The sequence below is a fragment of the Betta splendens genome, chromosome 16, assembly GCF_900634795.4.
Source record: "Betta splendens chromosome 16, fBetSpl5.4, whole genome shotgun sequence".
NCBI lineage: Eukaryota > Metazoa > Chordata > Actinopteri > Anabantiformes > Osphronemidae > Betta > Betta splendens.
Genome location: NC_040896.2, coordinates 3,602,915 through 3,630,688, shown reverse-complemented (window position 1 = coordinate 3,630,688; position 27,774 = coordinate 3,602,915). Strand labels below are relative to the sequence as shown.

At 39.2% G+C, this 27,774-nt stretch overlaps 1 protein-coding gene across 5 annotated transcripts in view; it reads left to right on the top strand.

Moving 5' to 3' along the window:
* Positions 1-1,758: 1,758 nt before the first annotated feature.
* Positions 1,759-27,774, top strand: part of tsnare1 (T-SNARE Domain Containing 1) — a 117,036-nt gene continuing 91,020 nt past the window's right edge. For all 5 annotated transcript variants that reach the window (XR_008692829.1, XM_055503179.1, XM_055503180.1 and 2 more), the window contains exon 1: positions 1,759-1,865. The gene's annotated coding sequence lies outside the window, so the exon portion shown is untranslated. The remainder of the gene's footprint in view (positions 1,866-27,774) is intronic.

Genomic DNA, 27,774 nt, shown 5'->3' with positions numbered 1-27,774 from the left:
CATTACAGAACCCGGAGAGAACCCACGCAAACACAGGGAGAACATGTAAACTCCACACAGAAAGGCCCCCGGTCCACCACGGGAATCAAACCCACCGTCGCTGTGAGGCAACAGTGCTACCCACTGCACCACCATGCCACCCGTGCCTCATCCCCAGTTCCTAATAACTGCATCACCTCTTCAATGTTTTCCAAAAAATACTCGGTTACTGAGGGATAATTATGCCAGGGCATGTCTCTAGCATTTAAAGTGTTAATTACTCCAACCAAATGAGAAATGTTGGTACACAAGAAGTTTATATCCACTTTTGAAACAAAATCCCAAATCTTTGGATTACAGTCACACAGGTAAAAAAAAGATAGAACATTAAGCTGCTTGTCACACACAGTTTGACAGTTCGAAGATGGACTCGAGGATCCTCCATCGTCACAGACATGAACAACACTGCCTGGCTAAGATCCAAAGATGTCATTAACAGCTCCGCTGCCAGATATATCAGTCTGGCTGTGGACAGGACAGCTGGCCACAGTCTCTGTAGTTTTTTTCTCACCATATGCAGGGTAGTGATCAGACAGTGGGAGGCTGCGAAGGTCACTTTGATGTCACCAAGGCAGATGTCTCTGCAGGCACGATACCCCTCAAGAGATCTCACTATGTGGTTGAAAGAGCTGGAGCAGTCGGAGCAGAGTAGAGTTCAACTGCGCAACACAAATCAGCACAAAGCTGAAGGGAATTTTAAGAGCGTCCGACCAGGCGGGACCAAACGTGACTTCCTCTTCAAATTTTCAAAACTAAAGGAGTCTTTCTTTTTCTGTGTAACCTTTGGCAGCTGTCAGAAGGCTGAATGTAACTTCAGTTGTTATATACAGTTCTGTATATTACAAATATAATGAGATTTTTCAAATTCTAAGAGGTGAATCTCCAGTATAACCAAGTCTTGGCTACAGTATAGGTTGCCGAAGCATTTGAGGAGCGCTGCTACATGCGTGCTGTGAACCAGGCGCGACTCTGCCATGGAGAAGCCCAGGAAGCAGAGAGGGAGTGGCAAAGATCTGGTGTGAGAACAGACAGATTTGGCTCAGAACTGCCACCCAGCTGGGCTCACTCAAACCCCAGCTTTAGTGTGTGCCCAGTCGTGAGGCCTTTAGCCAAACTGGCATGAAAGTCTAATTCCTCTTTGGATTCACATTCTACAGTTCTGTCATCTGCAAAGATCTAGAAATAAAAATGCAGAAATAAATGCTCATTATTGTCAATATCATTGTCATAGTCATACATAAACTGCTACTCAAAATGCATTAGCGTAATCAATCATAAATTGGGCATGATTAGTATGAAATTATATACTCTGGCTCTTGTATAATCTGGAGTGATCAACTGTAATGCATTACCATTATTGCTGTGTAAATATTTTTCCGCACTGTTTCATTTTAAGAAAAACAAATGAATAAATCAACTTGCTTCTCTTGTAAACGTAATTTAAATCTGAATTCATTTTAATTCAGATTCAAAACATGACTATCTTTAATACAGCTTCAGATCATGAGTTAAATGAATGAGAAAAAACTGCTGAGACTTAACTCATCAGTTTAAGCCGTTAGAGAAGCGTTATGTTCCAGCTCCTTGTAGTGATGTAATGGTTTCACTTGCAAGAAAAACAAATGAATTTATGTATATGTATGAATGAAATTCCACCCTTGCTGTACTAAACTACAAATCCTAGAGATCTTTGCCTCACTCTAATCTGGTCATATGATCAGGGAAAGGAAGCAGCTGATCTTTGGTCACATGATGTTGTTAGCCAGAGCTGAGGAGCACCAGAATCAGAGCTGAATCAGAGCCCTCATCACTCCCTGCGCTAAAAGGTAAAGCTGGAGGAATCCCTCTGTTTCACCCTGTGCTTTAGTCGCGTCAGTGATGGAGGCTGCAGCCACACACAGAAACACAGAGGAAAGAAAGGGGAGGAGGAGAGAGGAGATGGGAGGCAGGGATGAGGGGGATGGTAGGCCTTTAGGGATGTCTCTCCGTTGCTGTGGTCAACAAGGAAGCAGGGATTTTTGAACTGTGTAAAATAGCTGCTGTGACCATATTGAGCCTGGTGTTGGGCATGAGGACTGTGTGTCTCGGATGAAGAGTTCTGATTGTGAGGAAATATGTTACAAGATCTTTGTGCGATCCTTTTGTTCTGAGTTAAGAGTGGGAGGATGATGCTCATTACTTTACCTTCTGTTGCACTTTACAGTAGTTGTGTTTCATGTGGATGCAGTTTCCTATTGTTTTGTCATGTTTCTCGTATTTGTAATTCTTTGAAACATGACAAAATATATTTATAGAACAACAAATCTTTTGTACATGCTGAAACCCTTTTACCTATTTTTACAAGGACAGCTCATTTGTGAACGATCGCAGCCAAAAGAAAAATTCATAATCTAGGTTTTCAACTGGAAGGAAACAAATCAATGAAACTTTGAAAAAAATACTTTTGAGTGAAACTATTTAAGTTATGAAACAGCTGAAGTCTAATGTTAGCTTCATACTGTAGCTAGCTCTCTGTGACCACAGAGTAGTGGGACATATCAATGTAAAACCCTCATGCTGCAGTACAAAACAGGTGCCAATGTAATGTAATGTAAAGTAAAAATACTAACAGGAACAATGATGTCAGAAAGAAACTTTAATGGTAATTTAATGATGAGGAAAACAGTCGCATCTGACAAGTCTGAAGCCATCAAAATGATGGTCTCAAACTTTGATTTATTAGTAATGTATATAGATGTATTGGTCTTACTTATTTCACAGTGATCATACATGTCTGAGTGGTGACATGGTTTGTTAACTCTTGGTCTGCAGCAGAAATAAGTGTACAGATTCTGTGAAACAATGCAGCTGCAGCTCTGCCAGAACTGTGGAAAAACAGATCCTTCCAGTCCGTTAGATGTTACTCCATAAACAGCACAAGTTACAGTTAGACTTTACTGTAGCTGCTTTTTATTCTAAAAGAAGACATTTAATACGTAACACAGTCAACAGCACAGCACAGAATCAGACCAAAACCTCCTCCATGGTTTTTGGCCTGTGAGGAATTATTTGGCACTCCACTGTTATGTTAGTCAGGATGTATGTAACAGGAAGTTGATCGGTGGGTGTTGTCTGCGTGACTCATGTCTCATCTGGCGGACCTGGACACCAAATTGCTTTCCTGCCACACTCACTTTTCTTTCATCTTCACAGTTTCTGTTGGTTATTTGCTGGTTGGCATGATTAGTCAGTGGATCACAGACTGGGAGGAATTATAAAATATAGTCTATGGAGTCAAATTAGAGTCAGATTAGATCTGTGCGTGCGTAACCAGATTTGTACTTGTAGACTTAGTGGGGCTAAGCCATGTCACTTATGATTTGGGGCGTTAAAATTACGCACAAATCGCGGCAAAATTTACAGGTAAAATAATGTGACCTTAATTTGCCTCCACGCTCTGATTGGCTAATGAACACGGAAGGTGTTGCAGTCCTTTGACGTAGCACAGCAGATCTTGAAAGCTCCACAAGCAGCAACAAGCTAGTCCACTGACTGATGACTTTAATTATATTTAATGATCAGGCAGACATGGCGGCTCATATTCATGTGTATGAAGTGTGAGTTACTCTCGTGATTTGCAGAGGTGATGCAGGTGTGCAAACGTTAAACTGGTGTTTACAAGTGGCATTGTTCATGCACCAACGCCTGCCTCACCCTTTAGGTGAACAATGTTAAGCTACAGTTTACACTCGCCACCTGAGCTGATAAACTGGCTTTCCCTAACTTAGCTGTAAGTATTACTGGAACAGTACTTATCACTACGACGTTTAATTTAACAATTCTTTTAAACAGCCTAATATGTAATGCAGTTGTTAGACAGGCTTGGAATTCAGTGCAGAATCTCTCTCTGTCACCGGTACCAAAGACACCGGCAGAAAGCTTGGTCTGAGAAATCGGGATTGTTTATTTATTTTGGAGCATTCACTTTTCACCAGCTGAGACCTCTGCTTCGCTTCACTCGCAGTTAACTTAGGCGCTGATAGTAGGTAACAGGTGAATTGGGAAAGGACGAGACGCTCCCGATCGTTCACCAAAAACACAACACAATACAAAAGTAAATGCTACAATGCTACACTCCATCGATACTGTACATTACTCTCAGAGCGCACACTCTAACAGATAGGTAATGTAAACCAAGGCATTGACACGAACAGCTAACAAGATGTCACCTAGGTAAAACAACTCACCGGATGGAATATGAACACCAGTTCCATATGAAAACCAGTAACCAGCAGGCATCTGGATACGCACGCACAGATCTGTTTGCGGACGCACAAATCTAATCTGACCCTAATTTGACTCCATATATTTACATTTTGCTTTATGAGCTGCAAAACATTTTGAATGCACGTCTGTGTTTAGTGTAAAAATTATTGTTAGTAAAAACATTAAATGCATGATTATTCATTATTAGTACTTGTCTCTCAGAGGATAAAACTTTGTACTATTATAAAAGTTTGTACTGTGTGTATTTTGGCACAACTTTCAGTTGAAAAGTGTGCAAGGTCCTGCACTCTATTGTCCTATATACTATGTTGAAGAAATGCAAAATATTTAAAGTTTATGGCTGCAAAAGATTATTGTTATTGCAGAGCTGAGGGAAATGGTTGCCCTGCTAAATGACAGCATCTTCCTACCATTCTGCTGTGCAAAGGGTTTTTTTTTCAGTAATGCGAGGTTGCTCAATGTGAGTATTAATAAGTTGATGACTTTAATTTACGTATCTCAGAAAATGAGTTTAGTAATAAGTGTCGACTGTTGTACTGTATGTTGGGAGATCTGTAGTTCTCAGGTTTTCTGTTGTTCTCAACATTTTAATGACCCATAAAGGACCTTTGGCCTTTCTGGGGGTCTCACCCTATTTTAGCCTCTGTAAATCACTGAGGATACACAGTAAAGTTCTTTATGGGCTAAAACCTTGGCAGGGACACACCCACATATTCCACTGTGTCAGCATATGAGCTCCACAACCCTGTTTTGCATTTTTGAAAGATGTTTGCATATGGCTTCCATTCAGAACTGCCATCTGCTGTGGTGTTTGTATAAACAAACGATCATCCTTTGGCAGAATTGCACCATGTTGACAATTTGCTTTTGCTCAGCATTGTGTGATTAAGAACAACTTTACTCTTCACTGGCCATCATACAGGTACATGCAAACATTTTCCAAGCGTTTACTCACAGCATGTAGAATGTTTTTCTACAGTTCAAAGTTGTGATAATGAACAGGACACGTTGCTCATGTGTGACTGAGGCTGACCGAGATGACCCAGAAAATTTAAATATGGGACAATCAGAAAAACTAGACAGGCACCAAAGATATATTTGTTTATTTATAATTTGGAAAGTCGATTCACTCTGTTGTGTGGAGTTTGCACGTTCTCCCCGTGTTTGCGTGGGTTCTCTCCGGGTTCTCCGGCTTCCTCCCACAGTCCAAAGACGTGCATTAGGTTGATTGGCCTCTCTCCATTGCCCGTAGGTGTGAGTGTGTGAGTGAATGGTTGTCTGTCTATGTGTTGCCCTGCGATGGACTGGCGACCCGTCCAGGGTGTACCCTGCCTCTCGCCCGTAGCCAGCTGGGATAGGCTCCAGCACCCCCGTGACCCCGCACTAGGGAGTAAGCGGTTAAGAAAATGGATGGATGGATTCACTCTGTGCTGTCATTCCCCCACCTAAAACTAAGTCAATGCTACAATTATTCACTCTTATAAAAGTAATGAGGTTCAGGTTTGTTGAGACAAATGACAAAGACAAATGTATTTCAAAATCTATTTAAAAAAATATCTCGAGCAAATGGACAGATGATATACATAATAATAATTTCCCAAACACCTGTACAGAAATGTCTACAGTGTACATTAGGAAGACATTTCCCGCTCTATGGGACGCTTAAACGATTATTTTATCTTATCCTATCTTATATATAGACAGATCTAACATCTATCCACATAGTTATTGTAACTGTTGTTATTGTAATGCTCATAAAATATGTGTTACAGTGTCAAGTTTATTTGTTAAGTTTGCCACCAGCTTCGATCTACAGTAGACACAATAAGACCTAAAGGTAAACATTAGATGGTGTAGACAGTGTGCAATTAAGACTTATTGTGGAATGAGCTGGATGGGTGCTCTCATTAGCAGAACGTACATCTCTGCACTCGTAAAGTGGAACATGTGTCTATGTAGCTCTTGAATTTGCAATGCTACACATTGTGATGCTCACATAAATAATTAGGAAGTCACAGATACTACAAGTTGCTCATATGAATTTTCATATGTGCTACAAGAAGCCACTTGAGATGATTTGAGCAAATAATAATAGTGGTTCTCGGACACAGTTGGAAGGAAACAGAGGAGAAATGTAAGGGAGCTGTCTAGGCTTCCTTGATTAACATCCTGGCATCTAGATCCTGACCTAAGGATGTGGAGGAAGTTTGATAAATAGTTTTTTTTTTTACCTTTCCTCTCACTGATCTGAAATACTACTTTATTATTTAAGTTCAAGGTACAGCTTTATAAAGCCTGGCTCTATATTCTGGGCCTCTCCACAAAAGCGGCAATATCCATAATGAAATGGGTATTTCTGAAGCCATGCGGTCTGTTTGAACACTTGGTTGGATTTGCCAAAAATAAAACCTATTTTGAATGAATGAAATCAGTTATCTCAAAACCTTCATCAAATGATATTGCAATCTAGACTCATTATCTCAGAAAAGGTTGATTCTGATAGTTAAGCAGGGCTAAATTAAAGTTATGAGTAATGTTGAGTAGAGTAATTAAGTGATGTTTTAGTAGAGAAGACTCAGGCAAGGTCTCACTTTGGTTATTTACTGTATTACATATTTCGCATAATCTGTGACATCAATAAAATTTGGATGGCACAACTGTTTTCATTCTTACCTGCTTGTCTCCTCCTCTCAGCCAGTCACATCAGCAGTGCTACTGATTGACAGTTAGATTGGTTCAATGAGATGCTTGTGTTTGTTTGCACAGTCGCACGGTCAATCCGGCTTTGCTAAAAAAGCAGCAATAAGCAAACAAAATTTTGAAACCTAAGTAAACTACAAACAAAAAAGTGTGTGGCCTCCATCTAATTTTCATTGGACAGCGAAACCACCTGATTGGTGGTAAAACTGAAAAGAAGTCCAGTTGACATGGCTCAACCTTTAGACAGTATCTCCCAGATGACTTAAAATCTACACCAATTTACTGTTCTAATAAAGGGGATTTTGGCAGTACGCAGACTGGTAAACAAACTAAGCAGCTCTATCAGCCTGTGGGAGTTTCAGAGACAGTTTCAACCTGTTGCTGGGGATGAGGCAAGCATCTTTTGTCACTGCCGCAATGGGTTGTCGGACACTACAGTCCTAAAAAACACGTCAAAGGAATCACACAAAATGTCTCTAGCTCCAAAAATGAATAAAGAAATTATTTATTTAAATTTTTTGCACATAGAATAGTTTTTAATGATCAATTTAAAGCAACAATACTATGTGGTATTTCTCCATTTTCTCATCTGGCAACACGGTAGAAAGAGTGCCTAGCATGTAGGAATAGCAGTACCTTGCATTAGCTTACTGCTGAACAATATTTTCAAGGCATCAACACCAAACATAAAAGGAGTTTTACAACTTTTCCCATCGACCTGGTTCTTGATAATACAGTGTTTGTGTACAGTATAGTACAGTATTGGTCAAGGCAGAAAGGATTTCTGAATCCCCCCCGAGGCTATACTGTATATGGAATTTTGATATTTGAGGTGGAGCTGTGTTTGATGCATATGAATACAATCATTTAGCACAGTTTAATTAGGTATATATGCCTATTTTACTGCTGGATTAGTGCATCCTGGCTTTGTTTATTTGGAGTCTTAGGAGTCATGAAAAGTAGATATGTCCAATAACTACAGTAGCCGTTGAGTCAAAAATGTGTTGAGTGAACTGAACCTAGTGGCAATAGATGGAATTTGATGTTTTTAGTATTGGAGCTGTGCTTTGTGTATGTGAAAAAAATATTCATATGGTATTTTTGCCCTTGCTCTGCTGTTGTGGCATATAGTATGGCTATATTCCTTCATGATCAATTCATCCTGGCTTTGTTTGTTTATTACTGTATGTACTGTACCACCCTCTAACACTACAGTATGTAATGTACTGTATCTGAATTTAACTTGACTAAAATCTCATTAAACAGCAATTGTGTAGAAATGTCCACTCCACATCCCTTTGGAGTTTTCTGAAAACTATAGATTTATATTAGAGTAGAGTAGAAAAAATATCATCTCAAACCTCTCTTGTTTCTGTCTCACCCTTGTCCAACACATATTGAGCACAATGGCTGTTTTAGAACAGTTTTGTGAACACTGTACATGATATTGTAAAACTTCAACATTTATGTACAGTATGTGTAAACTTTAAAATGTCCACAAACTGATATGGCGACTTTAGATTGAATCCATTTCAATGGTCCTTTGCATAGTTTAGAAGTTTTTGCTTCCTTCTTGTTAAATGACCTATAACAAGGGCGTACAGTATGTGCAAGTACTGTATGTGCAGGCTGCCAAATCAACGTCAAAACGCAATTAAACTTTAAGAACAATGAGCAGTGCAGTGGCTAAAAGGTATTTGGTGTGTGGGAGAATTATTTTTGATATTTTTACACAAGAAACTTCAAAATTTAATGAATCGTACTAAGCACAATTCATGCTTGCTGAAGCATAAACGTATTTTCGAACACTGCATGAGCTTCCATCTAAGACCTCAGGCCAATATATCTACGTTGCACACAAAATTATCTTATTGGCAGTTTGCCATGAACAGAGTCCATTTCACTTAGCTATAAAGATAAAACTCACACTCCTGTCAGGTTCTTTTAGAATAAATACCTCTATGTTATGTGCATTACGGTAACATTGTACTGTTAATAAGCCTCGTAACCTCTAGCACAACTTCAGAAATTTAGTCTTGCTATAGAAATGCAGACATTTTCTTCCTGCCAGTCAGAAAACAATGACGGAAATGAGCATTGCAGCTCATCTAATAGCTTAAGTGACTCGAATGCTGCATGGCAACCGAGACCTTTTAGTAAGGACATGGAGGGAGGCGAAAGAGGCCTTTTCTGGATTTAATTTGTGAATTCGGGGAGACAAGAGGCCTTGCCGTCAGAGATAACAAGGCCAGGCGCTGTGATGTGTGAATAATGGCTGGACAAAGGTTTAGACATCATTAGAATAATCAGTCCTGATGTGGACAGAGATGCAAGGTAATACAGGGGAGGCCTACCGATGGCTGATAGTCCACTAATTAAGATGCTGCTGGTCCACTATGGTCCACACAATGATGCACTACTGCGCTGTATGATCAAACCTCTGCCTGGGAGGCTTTTTTAATATGCCTCTGGTCAATGACTCACTAAGATGCTTGTGAAATTGTATGCATCTTCACAGTTTCATTCATTAGGCTTCTTTTATTTTTCCTGTGAGTTGTGTTCTGTTGCACAAGCTGAGCTCCATTGAGCTGTTTAGTTTGAACAACCTTGTTTAAAGACATTTCAGTTTTCAGCTCTGAATTTGTGTGTTTTCATTTTGTCGATGGCAAACTGCTTCTGGACGTGGTTCAGCTGCATCTCACATTTAGCGTGTTGTGGTTTATTGTATTCCGCAGCTCATCTTGCTGTCTCCCAGATTGGAACCCCCATTGATCATATCAGATTTGTTAAGTAATTGATTGTTACTGGTTATTAACCTCCCAGAACTTTGGACCTGCTTGCCAGCCACTGAGAACAGCCTGTAATCAGTCACAAATGGCAGCCGCTAATGAAATTAGTTCCTGGTTCTGCCTCACAACTTTGTTTGTTCCACAAAGTATTGGCAAGGGCATAGAGATGCCATGATTTACTCTCCCCAGAGAACGGCGTGATAGAACAGCAGAATGTAGATAATGAGCTGCTGTGTCTGTGTTGTTTCTTTGTAATTATTTATGTGTCTGACCAAAATATTAAGAGCATTTCAAAGATTTTCTTGGGACAGTGCAATACCTCTACATAACTGTATGGTTGGCTTTGAACATTGATTATGTGCTTCTCATTATTTAAGTCAATCTTGTTTAGTTAAATTAAATGATACAATATTGGCTATAAGATACAACCTTAATGTAATGCTCACCTTACTTAACAAACAATACTCTAAGCCAGTATCGAAATGACTGGTGTGTACAAGTACAGTAGTAAACTAAATTTACCTTAAGGTGGGTTTAGTAAAACACTGCAGTGTGTTATCATTAGTCCTAACAGTGTTTGTTCAACATTAATTTGGATATTTTGTCAAAAAAACAGAACGTAATAAACATTGCTGTCATGCTGCTATACGAGAAATAAAATTAAAGTGAGGATTAAATTCTACATTTTTTATCTTTGTTTGTCACAACTTACCCAGACGTGTTCTGTAAATATATTTAGGCAAATATATTCTCTGAGGTCCTTCCAAATCCATAGAGAGAAAATTTTTCACCCCAGGGCTAAGGATATGGAAATAAATATATAAATAATTGCAGCAGATCAATTAGCAGTTGTCTCTACAGCCTTTGCCATATTTTGTGTCTCTTCACCAGCTGTGTCCCAACTGGAGGAGACAAACCCAGCAGAGCTTTCCCTCACAGCATGTTCTGACTTATAGTACTATACTACAGTATACTAATAGTTCAATTTCAAATGCGACTCATGCTGCACATGCTATTTTGTATTAATTTCATAGCGACATACTTTTTTTGAATATAAAGATACATCTTCATTTTATTTGTGAGGTCTGCTGTTAAAACAATTAGGTTCCTTAAATGTGTAATCGTTTTTTAACCTCCATTTTTTTAAAAAAGATTTGTAGATTGCCATAGACTTCAACAAATAATCTGACAGCTGATAATGATCTCATAAGATTAAAACTATAAAACCTGCAACTGTTGACTCCCATCTTGCGCTTACACCTACCCACTAAGTCCACTTACAATCTTATGTAAGAACCTGATTTTTCCTTCACAATGTTGGTTTTAGAGGAGAAGGAAACAATATCTTATCTGATCTATAATTAAAAAAACCACTGGACTCATCCTTTTTTTCCATTTTGTCCACCTGTCCGTGGACCTCGTCTACTATGTGCCGTTGAGCCAATCTGATTACAATATAATCAATCATGTATGCTTTCAAAGCATTCTCTGGATTAGCTTTGAGCTTATCAGACAACCTAAACAGCACAATTGTCTCCTAGAGTATGACCAGATGAGTGCTCAACATTGTAATTCAAAATGCCTTTGATTATCTTGTCATAACCAAAGAATGAAATCCATTCACTCAAGAGTTAGCTTTTGTTGAGGCCTGACTGAGATGCGTCTTATCGTCTAGTTCCAACAATTCGGCTTAATGGCATGTGAAATCAGAACCTTAGAAGACAGTGATGGCAGCTGCCCACTGTCCAGAATTACCATTATGTGTTAGACTGATAAAAGGATGCCCGACCGTGGCTTTGGAATGCCTCTTGTGTGAAGATTTAGGGCTTCAAGAGGCTTGTAATGCTGGTGTGAGTCTTTGTGTGTGTGTTTGCTGGGTCTGTTCTGCACAATTGGGATTGTGTAGCCATGGTGACGGCTGTGAGAAAGCAATCTCCAGGAAGTCATAGCCACAGGGTGAAGCATATGTGGCATGAGGATTGCACCAGAAGGCCGTGTCGTGGATGTCCAGTTGGCCATCTGCTGTTGTCCTGCAGCCAGGGGCAGGAAGCCCCCCAGAAACCACACAGGAAAAACAGCATTTTCCAAATGCCAGTGCCCGGGACAGCACCCGCTTCCCCTGAGAGCTCTTAGGCACATCCCAGACACTGAGCTTACAGACACTTTCAGCCGGAGCTCCAAGAAACATCCCAACCACAACGAGAACTGCATGCGGTGCATTTGTTGGTGCGCAGAATAAGACTAAGAGTGGAAGTGACCACAGCATGGCTCACTCCTTGGCCAAAGATCATTACTTGTCCTTATCTTAGGCCAAGTCCTCAGGCTACTCCACTCCATTCCAAACTGTGAGCCCATTACAACACTGCATCACTGGAGGCCTGTCCAAGGTCTTAGCAGAACTATTGTCATTCTGCTTGTAATGCAACAATTGAAATACAGCACTCATCACAGTTTTCTAATGTAGCCTTGTGATAGATTGGTGATTCTTCCACGGTGAACCCAGCCTTTCGCACAAATAAAGTTCCCGCACCCCCTGACCCTTGCAGCTCAGGATATACTGAGATGGATGAACGTGATTGGAATTGGTGTTTAAAGGTAATATTTTGTGGTATCTTGACCTTTTATGACGTGCGAAGATGCTTGCCAGCAAACATTTGACCTGTTAGTTATTTAGTTATAAGAAAAGTCTATCTACAATAAGTTACATAATATTATGCAAAAACAAGACAAATGTTTTTTTAATTCAATACAATCCATCTACATGTTGACATGACATGACAATATTGTTGCTATCGTCTCTGAAAAAGGGAGATGAACAGACTTGCAACATCCGGTATCATTTGTTAAAATTTGGCTTAGTATGCTGTATCTGACCTCTTTGTGCTTCTCTTGAACCAAAACTATGTCCCTGTGACATATGAGTTCTGCTATTATGCTATGACCTAAGTATAATTCAACATGTGCCTCCTGGTTATTTTCTTGTTGGCTTTTTTTTCATTCAGGGGCCACCATTCTAAAAATACAATCGTCTGAGATAGCCACTGAATAGCCTGACTTGAGATATTACTGTAGGTATGTGGGTGCTCGTTACACAACCCTAAGGTAACATAATAGCTACTTTTTCAAAGGTCAGATGAAAAGAAGGCCAGATAAAGTCTCCTGCATGCCCGGCTGTCCTTTAGAGAAAGGCCACCGCCAGATTTGAAATAAGTAGAGGGGAATTTAAAAAAAAAGAGCAGAACAGTTCTTAAACACAGATTAGTGGAAGGAGTTTGTGGAATGATGAAGAGTTTCCCCTAAGGACCATCACCTGCTCCGCAACACATTCGTATGCATGCACAGAAGCGACGTAGGGCAGGAAACTCTCATCCTGCCATTGACAGTCCAATCAAATAAGTGTGGAGAGGACAACCTTTCGGGTCCTTTCAAACAAATGAAAGCCACGTTGTGCTTTGGCCGCCTGACTCAAGGTCACCTTTTGCCTTTCAAAGCATATCCACTTCACCGTGGAACGTGTAGCCTCTCCTTTCTGTAAAGTGTTATTGATAATTGATAATTGTCTGGCTGTAATGTGTGTGTGTGTGTGTGTGTGTGTGTGCGTGCGTGCGTGTTTGTGTGTGTGTGTGCGTGTGTGTGTGTGTGTGTGTGTGCATGCGTGTGTGTGCGTGTTTGTGTGTGTGTGTGTGTGTGTGTGTGTGCGTGTGTGTGTTGTGCTCAGACACCTCTCTCTAATAAACGTACAGCTTCCTTTCAGACACAGCAAGCACGTATCAATTTGTATCTATCAATCTTCTATCTAAGGACAAGACCTTTTGTCCTTTTGTTCCTATTGACAGTCACTGTCTTGTCCCTCAACGTGAATGGTGTCCTGGTTTCATGAGTGGTTAAGTTACTTACAATCAGAAATGGGAAATAATTCAGGACATACTTGCAGTTATATGCAAACCTTATTGAACACTTCTATTTACTTTAGATGCGCTGCTGTTCATCTGCCTCCTCTCTAAGGTCCTAATTCCCACTCACTACTACTGTACACCACTTCCTCTATTGACAGTGAATGTCGAACTTGCCAAGTCATCCAATATATTTGGTTATGGGAATGAACTAAAAGTGTCAATTTGCTGGTAGCATCAATATGTTAATGTGCCCTTATTATGAAACATCTATTTCCTGGTTATTATTGTACTTTTACATGAATTTCCAGTGTATGTACTGTAGATACGGACATTAAAATAAAAAAGTGAAAGGCAGTAAACAGGATAAATTAGCTGTTTTTAAGTGAAGCTCTCCGCGCTTGTTTATAACCCAAGTTGCCTCATTTTGGTGCATTAGCTTGTAAAAGGCATAGCCATATTAAAGTAGTTGTGCTTCCTAAACGGTAAAACTAAAAATACTGTACTGTCAATTGTCAGAAAAGCAGCCAGACCACATGAAAGTACCCCTGTCTTAGTTTAAACTTAGTTTTCTGTGTTTCTGTGAATCTTTAACTTGTTTATAGATAAATCATTTTATTTTGGGACATTGTTGATGTCCCAGGATGGTGGGTCTTAATAAGAGCTCACATGAAATTACATGCCGGTCATTTTCCTGCGGAAAAAGTAATCTTCAGTGTGCGTCACTGTGTTTTCCTGAGTTTGAGTAAATTCTGATTTATTGATATCATGTCAGTGTTTTTTTTTTATTGAATTGAATAACATACAGTACATTGTACTGTATGTCTTGTGTGCGTCCTTGCATTCAGGTTCTCCTCTCTCCTGTCGGTCGGTCTGGCCTCTGCTTCTATTATGAGCATGCTTAGTTTAAATAGGAAGCTAAATAATTCCCTAGTATAGGGACTTTGTATAGGGACAGTAAGGGCCCGGATCTAAAGCGTGTGATGCTAATACTGTACTTTTTAGTACTATTTTTGTGAACTGAATAGGGTCTGTTAATTAAATCTATGGTTCTCAAAGTTAGAACATTATATTAAAGGTCCCTGCACATGACTCCGTGGTTTATGTTAAAACACTGTGTTAGAAGTACTGTACTGTACACTTCCTACTTATTTCACATTTTGCGACTTTATTCAATCCAGTCCAAAAGCAATCGGTTTCACATTGACCTAATAGTCTACGTGTACAGTTTTAGACTCTTCACAGAACCAGCTCATCCCCGCCCAGACAAACCTGGACACCGAAATTTGCCTGCATTCCATTTCAGTCACTCATTGTTATACAGACTGACATGGCGCCATTAGGGTTCAGAAACTGCTCCGTTGTAGGTTGTTCCAACCAGCATCAAAGCCTTTTCACTTTACCATCGGAGCAAGAAAGGAGAACTTAGATAGAGATTAATTTTATTGTAAATGGAACGTTGCCGGCACCTAAAGACGTATTCGTCTGTGGACACCACTTCACCTCTGACTGCTTCGAAAATGAGGGTATATTTATTACTGGCTTGAAGTTGAAAAAGGGCTCTGCTCCTACAAGACGTGATCCACTTGCTGCTTCCCCAAATGTAAGTACATGCTTGATACTTATTTGATGTGATATCCTCCTGTGTAAGGAATGCTAATGGCTGGAACAGTAGATACAGCTACAGTGACAGAAAGAGCCAGTGATCCAAGGTGTTGCTGCGCAATTTGGATGAAGCCTCCAAGCCTCTCCAGCATTTATCCGGTTCAAATCGAGTGATATATGGTACCGAGTTCATATACCTTCGGTCACATTTTGGCTGCTAGCACCATGTTAGCTGCTAGAGCGTTGTTAGCGTTAACGGCTAGCGTTAGCCGCTACCTGAAACTGTGCAGCATGTACATTTAACAGCAGTATGATAATTTGTTGTCCAATAGGCAGTTGTATTTGTAAGATTTTGGATTTCACATTTTAGTAGTTGTAGTTGAAGTATTTATAATCTGATCTATATTATTATCTCTATATTTACTCTTTATGCAGTTGGTTAACTTATTTTCATATTTTAGTCTGTTTATGGGCAATTTGCAATTCTCGTGTTATGGTGCAGATTATGTGTAAAACCTAATGGATACCATCTTCAAAGTCCTGCTGGACCCAGGTCGTTATATGGAGGACCTTGTCAACATCCCTGTCCCACTGACCCTCTGAGCAGAATTTGAGCAGCCTGACAGGAAGGAGGTCATTAATGTCATGCCAAGATTTAACAAACCAGCACTATAAAAAGTTAAAACGTTTTTGCTCCAAACAGCATTAAAACTAATCTAACTACCACTACATATTGTTTACATATACAGTATAAAAGATGTGACCTACTGTACATTTTTCATTAATCTACTATTCTATTCTCTATACCTTCTAGAGTGGGGTTAAGGAGAGGAGCTGCATCCTCCATCTGTAAAGCTGCTCCACTGCTTCAGATCAAAATATCTTCCAAAATGTGGTGAGCACAACAAAGATCCTCACATCTCCCCAGCCAACTGCCCAAGACTGTACCTGTTCTGCTCCAGAAACCATGCCTTCAACATAACTACTGTATCCCTAACCCTAGTCTGTCTGTTTACCCTACTTCCTTTCATTAACTTATGCACATTGGACTGTGAAGATAACTTATCCAGCATTATAGTGCTGGTGAATTGGTTGACAATAAAGTTGGCTTTGACTATTGCTGTTTCACTGAACTCTTTTTTTATGAGGAAAAAAAGACAAATGTTTTATTTTTATTTTATTATTTTATTCAGGTATTGCAACGAAAAAAGTAATTTAGTTATTTTACAGGTGGTCTAAATCCAACATAGGTGCCTTGTCCCTCAGGAAACACTGCCCTGATCCACAAGACCAGGGAAGATGGGATGACAACTTGGACTCTTTGCCCTAGAAGTCCCCAGCAGCAGCTGACAGAACTTCTCTAGGCTAGATACCTGCAACGACTTGAGATACACACAGACATACAGTAGTACTGTCAAATTTATGAAGAAAAAAAACAATATAACTACAGTTCTATTACTTACTGTACTGTATATACAGTATAAGAACTTGATGTTTGTAAACCAGAGTTCCCAGGTAGGTTATGCTGTGATTAATCTGTAAATAGTAAAATGTTCTAAACTTGTTTATGAAATTCTGAGATACTGATTTATTCCATGCATGTGTAATTGTCCATAATTTGTCTGATATACTGTATATTAAATGTGTTCTGTAATGAATACACATTCAAACTTACTGGCTCCAGTCCTGGATCATCAACCATACATGACAGTAGGTTTGGCAACTAGTTCAGTTGCCTTGTGGTAAGGTTTATCTAAATTTTAATCTCAAATACCTTGTTATATTAATAAAAATATTAAACACATGCAATATCTTGACAGCAACAGTTGCTGTCAGACCATGCATCGGTAGGCATTCACTGTCCCCACATTGGCACTTAATTACAGACATATATGTCAATATGCCGCTCAAGATCCTATAATGGAGAAATTATTTTGACACAGCAGCAGCACGAGAAAGAGAAAAACGTGTAAAAATTTAATTATATTAGTTTATCGTGCTATGCTTACAAACAAGCTATAGTTGTGTTACGAATGTTCTGTTGTATTAATTCAGGCTGCATAGGCTTTTGGAAACCATTACTATTAGCGTTAGCAGCCGCTAATCAAGTTGCATATTATATAAATCAATAAATTGAATGAAATGTGAAATTGCGACACACCCCTAAAACAGAGTGTTGTGGACGAGAGCTTAAAACACATGTTTTCAAACGGGCAGTGTGCGCGATCCACAGAGCTTTTTGTCATGAAAAGTTACAGACATTATTGAGACATCAAGGTCCAAATCTTTAGCATTATTTAGCATAAAAAAGCATGCGCATGGACCTTTAAATCATCACCCCAAACGTTTTAAAACTTACAACTCATGTACTGTAGATTGTGAGAGATTATTGTACATTATGTTGATTTTTTTGCCAGATGAGACTGTTTTAAGGCTATAAGTTATTGTGAAGCCCTGGTGGCCGTATGGGTAGCCAGTGCTGCAGGTGGTATTGGTTTGATAGATACAGACAAATAATTGTAGTTGATGATGACAAGTGACATTAGTGACAAGAAACAAAGGCAACATTTATAGTGTTTAGTTTCTCTGTTTGCCTTCCCCAGCTCTATCCAGCTGTGATCAGGGAAACATCGTCATGCTAGGCAGATGAGTTTTATCTCTGCACCCATGTGTCCTGAGATTAGTCAGGGTCATTACCTCCCCAGTTAGTGACTGAGTGATTCCCACATTCCCACAACATACACTAGACACATTCTAATCTGCACATCACAGGAACCACTCTGGACCTCCCATCATTTCAGTATTATATTTTTCTGTTTGGAATTTGGTTGTAGTAGTCATGTCAAAATTGACGCAGTTGTTCTGGATTGTGTTTAGTACTGGGTTTAGTCACATAGCAGTTACAGTGTCTATTCAGTCACCTATCAGTCTATTCCAAGAGCCTTTCGTTCTGACAAAGCTTGAGTAAAACTATGAAAAACATATTGCCACTTGAAGAGTCTTTCATTCTTTGCATTGTTAGCATCAACAATATTTCCCCTCCAAACATTTGACATAGTTGAAATGTGAAGGTACGTATGCTGTTATCTGTACTTTGACTCCATCACCTCACCGCAGCACTGTTTTTCTGTTATTGCCGAGCTATAGCAGGAATGTGTGAGAAGATGTTTGTGAGCTTCAGTCCTTTGTGGTGACTGAGACATCTCAGTCACTGCAAAAGCGTGGGCCACCTCGCTCGTCCTCATCCCCTTTTGTTGAAGGTGTCTCTTTTAGCTTATTATCTGTCCGGCGGAACGGCCGTCACCATGGTTTCCAAACCCAATTAACGAGGCTGTTCCAATTAGGGACTGGAGAAAGCTTAGGTGTGATGGGTAAAAGCATTGAGACCCTGGCCTCATACAGCAGGCCTAACCCCACCCACCCCCATCCTAAACTGTCAGAGAGCTGTACCTCTGTGTCTTGTTTCATCACGTCTAGACAGCTATCTACACAGCAGACAGATATATGAGCTTAAGAGTGTTTCGCTCTGCTCAAATTGACTTTCCCGAAATGTGGGCTGTGCCAGAATATGAGATAAAACAGTTTGTTTGGGAGCATATTATCACAGCATTATTGACTCCATGATATATACATGGATTAATTTATTAACACCATGGCTGCAATCCATATGCAATCAATGCAACATCAGTAGCAACTCATCAACACAGAAGCTGTCGTCGCCATGTGTGAGCTAATGAAAGCAGAGCAGTGTGTTCCGCCTCCCTCTTTACACAGTGTTATGATGAGCCAGACTGCTGCTAGTGTTTGCCTTCCTAAGGCCAAAGCTGTGACAGAGAACAAACACAGATAACACATCCTTTGTGTTCCATCAAAACCTCCCCTCTAACTGTTTACTTTATCCCCGCCAATCCACACAAGCTATTGAAGAAGAAAAAAGGGCTGTCGGAGATCACTAGATCTTGTTTGTGCGATGACATAAAGCGCTGTGCAGGGTGACGGGGATAAAGACAATGTCGGGCTGCTAACTGCTCCTCATTATTACTGTATCTTACCAGAAGATGGGGCTGGGATGTGATTGGAAATGGGCTCTGGAATTTGGCCCAGACCTGCAACAGACAGCCAGATAAAAGATTAAAGAAATAAAATCGTGCTCCTCACTCAATGTACAGTACTTACACTCACTACACTTACACTTACACTTGTTGCTGATACCTTGCTAACAATCATGTGGCTGGATTGTTTTTGTCACATCTCATATACATCTCATATATACAGAACTACACATGTGTCGTAGCATGTGTAACCACTAATCTGTACTTCCTTTGAAATATTTTGTTTCGTTTTTGCCCCCTGCGCTGAGCACGCTGAACCTTTCAGGTTGAGAGGGGCAGGCAGTTGGAACGTAACTGGTCTGACAGACATACCAGTGCTCTATTGGCAGAGTCAAGAAACTGTACCCGCTGGCCATACACCGGCCAGGAGAGTGGCTGCCAGTTCAGGCCTGCCATGAGCCAGTTTGCTTTGCAGCAGCGGTGATGTCATTATGTGTATGAGCTCTTTTCTAATCCTGGAAATAAGTCATTTTCAGAAAGAAATTTCAATTGTGAAGAAGATATTAATAATAGCACTAAATCTTTAGATATAAATCTTTAGATATAAAAATAAAAACTTGGTTTGTCCACTAGCTCCCGAACTGAAGTGATGTGTTAGAGACCTTTAAGAAGAGCTTGGGTGTAATTAGTTTACTTTCAAGATGGTAATTAATACAAAATGATTTAATGTGTGTAGTTTGATAATCCCAAAGGACATGTTTCATGTAATGCTCTGGGTATTGTTTGAATAGGTAATGTTTCTAAGGTGGTAATTTCACTAGGTTCCTAGTGTCTTTGACTTAACATCACACGTTTTAGATCATCTTTATAGGAACAAACTAAACTGAACGCATGGATGTACTGTATGTACAGTACACAGTGCATCAGTGTCTAACAGCAACAACTGCAACAAAATAAAAAATAATTAAACCTTATAACTTATTACTTGTTGATAAAGAATCTTAATTTTTTGTTGTCTACTGTCATGAAACCCTTTAGAGGGGAACAAGCAAGCAATTATCACTTTCAGTTTTATATTTTATGTAAGTATAATATTTAAAATGAGTATTGTGTTGTATTATGTTGTAAAAGTGAAATGAAAGACACACTTTATATATAAATAATAAAGAATTTTAGAATAGTTTCCAAAGACAGTGAACGAATTAGTTGTCGACATTCTTATGTTGAACAGAAAATGTTCAGCTGCAACTACAGTACTTCCCTATAAAACAAGTGTGTTTGAACAAGACAACCATTTCCAGGAGACGGGTTTTACAGAGAGTCGGAGAGTTAGTCATTATCTGTGAGCTGACAGTGACTATGACCATGATACATTTCGTTATGGATGTCTTGCTCTTGTTTTTTTATTCTCCTTTTCTATTAGATTCTGTGAATCTAATAGAAAAATGCACAATGAATAAAATTAATAAAGCACATCTGGCGTTTTTTTCAACTGAATAATATTTTGCATGAAGAAAACTCAACATTATTAGAATATATAATATCCTAATGAGGAACATTGAGTCACTGTCTCTAATTTTAAAACCAGTAGCATTTTTTTATTTATGTAGTTTACATGCACAATAGAAAGGGAAAAATATTAAATTATATTACATTTAAAAGTAAATAATTTATATTCAATTATTAATTGTAAGTGCGGGGTCACTTTTTCATCTACCATGCAAGCTCAATCGTGTAGAGACGTCGAATCCAAACAAGGCCATGTTTAGAAACTTTTTCAGTTGTTCCTTGATACAGTACAGTATGTTGGTTAAGCATATTACTATTTTTAGAGTAAAAAAGGTCATTAAGCGTGAATTCTTGTACCTTCAGTCAGTCCTATAATTTGTGATATTGGTTTGATTTAGTCAGTGTGGAATAAAACTGAGCAGGGACGATACTGAATCCACCTGGCAAACAACCTTTAACCTGAAGAGCACATGACGGCTCAGCCTGGATGGCAGGTGCCACTGGAAGGTGAACTGAGGCAGAGTTTAGTTATGGAATAGAATGGGGTGATTTATCTCAATAATGACTCCTTTTTGTGTGACAAGGCAATTTCACTGCCCAGAGGTGTTTTCTCTTCGCTTTCGTCCCAGGCTAAAGGTGGCTTTTAAAGGAAGGCAGCGCCGGCAAAATGGGCCTGAGATCAGACGGGGAAGCAAAGGGGGAAGAGTAAATACATGAGCAGCCTTTACGTTCGGCTGTGTCAGCTGAAGAACGGAACAATGAAGAAAGGGGATGAAGGAGAACTACTGAGACGAGTGTGAGAAAGACTTCTTTCCTGAAGAGGTTACTGTTAAGGGCTGAGCCTCTAAACACACACTGCCTTTTGATTTCATCCTTCTCTTTGATCCTGTCATACAAATCTACCATGTGGCTTTCTAGCTGCACCGCTGAGTGTGCATGCGAGAGACCTGCAGCCAAACATCCATTCAATGTCACATTACAAACAGGGCTACAGCCTGTTAAAGGAAGCCATAAAGCTTCAGAATCAATGTCCACAGTGAGCTGCACTTCAGGACCTAAGATTCCATCGTTGTGAAGCTTCTATAAGATGGTGCTATATCACAGAGATGATGCTACTTTGTGGCTAGTAGTTTGTTTTATTTTATTGTTTAAATGAATTGTCATCCAGCAATGAGAGATTGAATAAGGACAAACTCAAAAAAAAAAATCAAAATTATTATAAAATAGTTTGAGATGGTTTATTTTATTCTATTCACATCCCTGTGCATCTCAAAGTGGTGCATCGAGGCAGCTTTAATAATGCTATGAGATGCCAAAGGACTTGACATACTGTCACTAATCTGATGCCCCACTAATGAGAATGGGATTGGTACATTAAGGAATGAGAGAGAACACAGACACTGCCAGACACAACAGACAAATACTATATAAACATTAATGAATTAGTCACTTTTAACTAATATTCCCATCTACGGTTCAATCCCAGCAGATCATCATGTTTTCTCATGGCTCCCAAATCTATTCGAGAATCCAAAACTTCATTACTCCATTACTGTGTTTTTTTATCCTTTTCCTTTCTTTCATTTGTGTCAGATGTGGGCGATGTACTTAATGCTGATCTAGTATAAATAAACACAACGTAAATAGTAAAGATTAACTGCCATGCTTCAATTTTGAGTATAATCTTGCAACTGATACAGTTATTAGTGGTTGATAGCTGTGCTGACGTACAATATTAAGCATTGATGATGCATTGCTTGAATTGCCAGTGAACAACATCTAAAATAAGGTATAGAAGATTCACTTCTGTCTAGTCACGTTTGAACAGTTGGACCCGCTTGTTTTCTATTCTTGACATACTGTAAGATGTTAACTTTGTACATTAGAGTTTCCTGAACTGCACGAGGCTAAGAATAAAAGCGAGGCTAACAAGAACAGTTACTGGACTCTGTGGAATATGGAATAGTTCTAAGAGACATTTCTGGGTTAGTGAATGAATCACATCTAAAACATTTATAAAATCAATGACCTGCCATTTAAAAGGATATGTGTGTGTGTGTGTGTGTGTGTGTGTGTGTGTGTGTGTGTGTGTGTGTGTGTGTGTGTGTGTGTGTGTGTGTGGCCCTACAACTTGTCTGGGTCTGGCAGATGCAGGGATGTGCTGATATACTGTACAGTATGAATGTGGCTTAACCTTTTTTATTAAACATCATATACTGTGCAAGCAATGCTGGTGTTCAGTACAATTCTAGAAAAAACTCTCTTTGCCAATTACTCCAAATAGTCTTTTTTGGGCCTGTCCAGTCTGATTCAAGCTACTATGTTTGAGGTCATCAATAACACCTGGAGTCATGAATGATACTGCATATTCATTTATTTAGTAGTAACAAGTAACAACCACAACAACAAGTAACAGTTGCCCATCTCCCAGCATCACATTATTTAGATACTTGGAGCACTAGGTCGTAGTAGCCATTATAGCACAGCCTAATTCAGATGCATTAGTCTGTCAGTCAAGCATTTGTTACTGTCCTAAAATAAAAAGACAAACCAAAATTAAAACAGAAAAGTGACTGTTTTCTTTTAGTTTTGTTTAGTATACAGTCATTTCATGGTTTCCCTTTAGTACCATTATTATAATTTCCATGCAAACCTTAGGGTAACTCAGAAACAACTTAAGATGACCATGAAGCGGTCACTGTGAATGACATGCTTGACATGACATTTTTTATTGTTTTCTATTATCACTAAAACATGATACTTTACAAAAACTGAATATAAAAGACAAACTTGTTTAATTGGTTGCAGCACAAATTTAAACCTGGACGTCCATCTAGAAACAATGATCTTGTGTGTAAAAACGTCTATATCATTCTTCCTCTCCATGTCACTCACGCGCAGCGCTGCCTCAGGACGGCCCTTGCTTGTTTGTGATAAATGCCGCATTTGTGTCCAGGGTGTAGGCTTATTTCTGCTCAGTTGCCCGCACTGGCTAAGCTAAGCCGTGTGTTGCTGATAATGACAGCTGTGAAAGGAGTGGGAGACTGAATGAAAACCAGTGGGGGTGTCGAGGAGCTGTGAATCCAGTCGCACGGTTCTGCCAGGCCTGTATTTACCATCCTTCTGTGTCCTGCCGTGTCACACTGGGGTTCACATCACTCTAACCTCTCTTCTTCTGTTTACCAAAGTAATGGCAGATTTTTCTCTGCAAGTGAGGACTGTCACATTTAAAACTGCCAATAGACTTGCCCAAATCTTCTACCATCGATTTATATATATATATATATATATATATATATATATATATATATATATATATATATATATATATATATATATTATATCTCTCTATCTATCTATATCTATATATCTTCTATATTTCCCAGTGTGCTCTCTTCCCTGCCACCAAATATTACTGTACAGTAGTTCAAAGAAATTTATTTTCAAACAGCAGGTAACAGCAGGTGTTTACGAATACTACACATCCATTCCCAGGAATAAATTGCTTTAGATTTATGTTCATGATCTAGTTGATGTATGTGATATGCTGGAGATGCACATCACTGTGCCTTGATCTGTGGAATTTTACTAAGTGTGTATCACCGTTGGATTTCATTGATTATATATGTCTTTATGTAAGATTTTTAAACATACACAGTAAGACATTGGCAATGCTCATTAAAATGACTGTAAATAACACAGTAACTTGCATTTGCTGGTTGCTATAGTGACATAATGTGGTTTGTTCATGAAAAGACAGCAAGTTCACGATTTTATCCTTAGTTCATCCCAGCTGTATGCATCGAAGTGTGTTTAGCATGGACCTTGAACCTTACTGGTGATAGTGGGTCTATCTAACCACCTGCTTTTGTGGCTAGGTAAGTGTGTCTGTCAGAGCGAAAGGCTAGCAATAAAGATACCGTATATAAGTGTAGTACTACTGATTCAGTGTTAGAACAATGCAAAGGTAGACAAAGTCAAATTTCTCTGAAAGAGTATTTAAAGTTTTAAAAGTAAAGTAAACCACTGGGGTTTAATCCATCTCATTACATAAGTTAGTTCTTGGGATATTTGGGCACCTTTGTTTCTACTAGTTGTGTGGCTTGTCAGTTATAGAGGTGGTTTATTATATAGGCTATATACGCTTTTTAGTTTTAGCTCATGTTTTACACCTGATTAATTTTAAATAGTTACTATTTTTTGACATTTGCAAATATAATGCAGATTAAAAATACTGTAATGGCTAGGCATATTATGACATTATGTTTGTGATCACATATAAAGTGTTTTATAGATACCAAGACTTTGACATCACACAAAAAATTTGAAGAAATAGATATAAAAGACACACACACACACACACACACACACACACACACACACACACACACACACACACACACACACACACACACACACACACACACACACACAGAAAAAGACTACAGATTAAACAGTTGCTTGTACAATGGAAACCAGTCAGCTGTGGTTAAAACATATGAATATTTGAGCAGAATATCAACACCTTTTATATGCATGACAAGCCTTGGATTTGATTTAGGGTCATGTAATTTTATGACTCATCACTCGTTGGATTAGAAGCTGTTAAAAATCATGAATAGAATATAAGACATGTAATGTAATATATATTTTACACAGCTTACCAGCCAAAATAAAACACCTAAAGGTACTTTTTTTAAACCAACTTTAGATGTTGTGCTGATATTCCAAAAAATATCTGCCTTTTAAATAGTAGTCAACATAAGGTCACAGTGGCCCTGGACTTAAACTGATTAGATTTTCCTGGTCAAACTAAACGTTTATGCCAATTAGATGTCATAGGGCCTTCGGAGCCACAGCATTTCCAGGAATTGAACAAATGTCAGGTTGCTTTGACCTTGACCTTTGACTAGAAGCATAGTTTATGTGGATGTGTTTGGAATTTGACCCTGTAGCATTACATTCACATACATACGATATATTGACAAACTTTTTAAATATAAAATGTGATGCTTTTGTCTTTTTATGCACCTTGTTTCTTTCATTATCATCATAATGGCCTACATTTTTATTTGTATGAGCAGCTAAGTAAACAAGCCGGGGAAATTAGAATTCCACACCAAGCAGAAGGGAAAGCGTGTGTGTGTGTGTGTGTGTGTGTGTGTGTGTGTGTGTGTGTGTGTGTGTGTGTGTGTGTGTGTGTGTGTGTGTGTGTGTGTGCGTGCGCACGCATCTCATGCGGATAGAGGTTGTGGTATGTCCGCACTTCAGAGGAGGATGTGAGGCACGGCCAATGGGCTTGAAATCAAGCGGAGTGAAGATTGTTTATGGACTGCCAAAAGTAATTAATCTCCCTCCTCGATGAAAACTAATCGGATTAAACATCCTTGTAGCCTAGTGAATCTGTCTCTGTGTAATATGTGGATGTTGAATCTCTGGCCGCTCCTCTGTCCTACTTTGTACCCACAACGCCAGTCCTATAGGTCGGATTCACTGGCTCCAGCACAACAATGGGCAGCACAATGAGCCTGGAGTGTAATCACATTCCCCTGCTTGTCTGAATGCTTGTCTTTCACAGTGGAGGAGAAGAGCATTGGCCACTTGACCACGATCATGTTCTGACCTTTGATTGAGATTTGTCGATTTGAGGATCATCTGTGAGTCTTTGGCCGCGGGTGGAACACATGTTCACATGATGATATGACCTTTACAGAAATATTCATATGAGTATTTTGTATCATCCTCTCCCATGTCAGAGGGTCATGGATTAACTGAAATACTGATACTAAAATATCCACATGTTTGTGTGCATGGGTACACAAGTATAAAATTTGCATGCCATTTGATACTCAGATCTGTCTCCCATGCACCAGCAAATACAACTGAACCGGCACATGACTCCACTTTTTACACTCTCTGCCATTCACGGTAGAGAGTGTGGACATGTTTTGTCAATATGTTACTGAATGATGTATAACTGTGTCTGTCTTTTGTTATTTTTGTTCCTATCTGAAAGGTTTCACCAGTTCGGACTGGACCAGCTTAGTAATAAAACCTGTTAACACCTGTTAACACTATCGACTGGCTCTGTAGAGGATAGTGAAGATCCAACCTACAATGCAGTTTTTTCACCACTGCCCAGGTGTTTTCACAGCTGTTCACACTTGAGCTCAGGTGGCCTTGACAACACAAATGAAAGTCCAGCGGAACATTAACCAACCCACAGGCTGGGTGTTAATGGCCCGGTGGTGTTTAGAAGGCTGCTACTCCAACAAGTCGCAACTGATTCAAGGCTTTGAATTGAATGGCGTTCATTCGTCTTTAATGATATGTAGTTATGAGACAAATGTTTTATTTTAGTAATTAACAGAGCATTGTTAGTACCTCAACATTTTAGAAAAGTAAAAATCAGTACTGAAGCTCGAATGCATTTCCCATAAGAGCGTTTGAGCCGATCAGTTCTTCCTCTACTGTGGCTTGGTTTTTATGTACAGTAGGATTTCTGATTCCTACTGATATGACGGGTTGGCGTGCTGTGACATGGCCCCTCTATTTTCCCTTTTGAATACTTTGTTGTGCATTGTGATATAGTCTTCATATTTCAGTACACTTTTTTTCAGTGCATTCCTAATTGTACATGCTTTGATTGATTTCCTCTACTTTCTCATACTCAAATAAATAACCAACCTGGGTCTCTAAAAACACAGATACATCTGTTAATTTCCTTAGTCACATTAAATGTGGAACACCTGATTGAAAAATGATATTATTGTTGCTGCGGTTGCTAATCATTTTAAAACCTACAATCCCTTTTTGGTCATGTTATTCTGTGATGAGCCACGGAGGACATTGTTTACTGTAAGTCCAGTTGTTTTCTTGATTAGAAGAGTTGCCATCAGAAACCTAACCCATGAAACTCAA